At 32.3% G+C, this 3,090-nt stretch overlaps 1 pseudogene; it reads left to right on the top strand.

Moving 5' to 3' along the window:
• The first annotated feature begins 1,938 nt into the window (after positions 1–1,938).
• On the top strand, positions 1,939–2,192 carry LOC123596354 (annotated as a pseudogene).
• The last annotated feature ends 898 nt before the right edge of the window (positions 2,193–3,090 follow it).

Genomic DNA, 3,090 nt, shown 5'->3' with positions numbered 1-3,090 from the left:
TGGTATATTTAATTAATAAAACAGAAGTATTTATAAAGGAAACATGAGTATATTCTTTACAGGTAAATACAAAATAAAATTCACATTGAGATCGTTTTCCTTACATACAACAAAAAAATAAGAAACATACTGTAAAATAGTGCCTGCTATGATTCCAAGAATTTCTGAAACATTATACTGGTATGAACAATAAGCAAAGCCTTCCAAACGCCCTCAGCCCCTAAAAAATGCATCATCATTTAAACTTTGATCAAGAACTTAACATCCAAGAGCATCTTCTTCAAGTATGATAAAAGAGGACTTACCTCTATTATTAAATGACTCTTTATCCTTCATAAATTCAGTTTGATTTTTATAGAATAAGTATACTTAGAATTATTTTTTAAAGTGATAATATTATACAAGTGCGTTATCATATAGGAGCTTTTATGCCTACTAGAGAAATAAATGGCTGTCCCTTACTTTAACATGAGGCTGTTAGGCCAACCAACTCTACATGTAGATACAGGAAATTCAAATTTTGCCTCTGATGGGTTTAGCTGACCTTACTACATGCCTTTTTCTCAGACAGGATTATAGCAACACGTTTAAAAAATATGAAGGTTATTTTTAAATTCATTTTCTTTGTTACATTTTTAGAATTCAAAGTCATGGAGCTATTCTTGACTACATATTCCCACATCTCTTTTCACTTCTAGAGACAGAAGTTATCATAGGGAAATATTCTTTGACAGCTAAAACCCAGGCTTAATATTCTATTTCCTTGTGAAGAGAGATTGGATTATATAAATGTGACATGTGTCAAATGGCAATTTCAAACATTAAAAGTATTATCTTACCTGGAGGCCACCACCTCTGAATTTAAAGAACAAATTTTTTAATTATTTAATAATATTAAACATCATATTGTGATCGCCAGTCATTCTAAATTTTATACCAAAGTCCATGCTGTGAATATTTGATATCAGCTGTAAATACATAAATGCTGTGGTTTCAGCATGTGGCCAGACTCCAAGTCACATTTTGTCTTTTTGGGGTTTGGGCATTCACAGCATGTTGTTTTCAACAGAATTAGAACTCCAAGTCTGTGCTCGACCTAGTGCCAAATCTGCAAACAAACTATTCCAACACATAAAATGCAGTAATGACCCTGACAGTGATGACTTTGACATAGCCCAAATGAAGACAGCTAGAGCTGTGTGCCCTTTAAAAGCAGTCAAAACTGTTCAACATCAAGAAGAAGAAAAAAAAAAAAAACAGAAGTTGTCACAATGCAAATGTTTACTCAATTTAAGTATACTCTACTATAACCAAATATACAAATAACTGATCTGAGTTGACTAATGTTTTGTGTATATAGAAGGGTAGGCATTTTTTGAGAAATGCAATGAATTGACAGTGATAACTTACTGCAGAACATCAAAATAGGTGAGATAAAGGAAATAAATAATTTTCAACCAGTTTCCTTAGCAACTAACCAATTGACATAAAATAGAAAAGGATTTGTTCTGTCTGCTTTGAACTATAAGCTGCTACATAATTTGCTTATTATAGACTTTATAGAGGGATATCTGACATATAGGCTTTTTTCCATTACCTCAATGTCCAAAAGTTCTGGGATTTTATCAACTTATATTTAAAAACAATGTTTTCTATCCACTATTTCGACTGAGACTATAAGAAACATAAACAAAACCAGAGAATTTCACTGGATTTTTACTATTATACTGAAATACCTGATTTACCTTTATTGTTTGGAATTGCATGAACATGACAAAAGTCATGGTGAAAATATCTTGATTTGCATTTCTATGAGAAATGTGATGGGAAGACAATTTTGCAATAGTGGTAAAAAGAGAGGATCTTGGCCACACCGTGATGAGCCAGAATCTGTAAGTGCCAAGTGAGAAGTGTCTCCATGCTACATGGGGATGGACAATGGACACTCAGAAGGATATTCAACCCCAAAGCAGCAGCCAACAACACATATCTCTGGGAAATGTCACACAGAAAATGACATAAAATCCTGGGATGCAGTTGGATGCAGAGAACATGCATACAGAATAACGTACAAAAAAAGAATTAAAAGATTGGTGGCTTTTGATTCTCAACAAAACATGGAATTCAGAGAAATACCTTCATTTGGATTTGATTTGCTGTTTTGCTTTTCATTGTTACAAGTTTTTCATTAGCATACTCTCTTTATGAATACAGCAAAATATACATGATTTCATTTTTAAATCACAGTGCATTTAGGTGTCTATTAATAGTTTATAAGAAAATTTTTTTTTGTTCAACTACATGATTTACACTTTAATTTTACTGTGTACATAATCTGACACACAATGAAGGTTAAAAGTGCTCCCCCAAACCACACTTTTAATCAAAGCCTAGAATCCTCAGGGGCAATTGTTAAAAATGAAGGTTTCTAGAGCTCTCTAAAGGACTGATTAAGTTCCTTGGAAACCACTGTTTGACATCACCAACTGTAAACTCTCTAGCATCACACTGTAGAGAACATACCGACGCACTTACTATCGGTGTGCATACATGGTCTGGAGTTATATTTTTCATTTGTTACTTGATATAAGCCTTTCTGTATCTTCATTTAATGCTTGATTATCTTTTTAAATCTTGGGAACAGAAAAAGAGTTTTTTTCTTAAGTTTTTAATGTTAATTCGTTAGTTAACATAGTGTTATATTACTTTATATTAGTTTCACTCATAGTGATTCAATACTTCCATAAGAAAGAAACTTTAATGATTGTTTTCTGTAAGTCAAAATCAATCCCAAGGAAATGGATGAAGTATACTCATAGGACAGGTGCAGTTTCCGAAGTGTAATCCTCTATTAAGGTAAAAAAAAAAAATCCTTCAGGATATAAAAATAAAAGGGATTAGTTTACCCTGAATTATTGGATAAATGTTTAAGACTTTTGCCTTGATCTTAAGGATATGGAATTGATGATCACACATATACTCCATCTTTTCCAGGATTCCATCATTATGGAAGAAACTGGTGGCCTCCTTAACATTTTGAAGATTAAATATATCCCAATCATTAATAGCTCTATTAATATCTATGTGTCT

Source organism: Leopardus geoffroyi, chromosome B1, assembly GCF_018350155.1.
Source record: "Leopardus geoffroyi isolate Oge1 chromosome B1, O.geoffroyi_Oge1_pat1.0, whole genome shotgun sequence".
In the NCBI taxonomy this organism is placed as follows: Eukaryota; Metazoa; Chordata; class Mammalia; order Carnivora; family Felidae; genus Leopardus; species Leopardus geoffroyi.
This window is presented reverse-complemented; position numbering and strand designations above follow the sequence as displayed.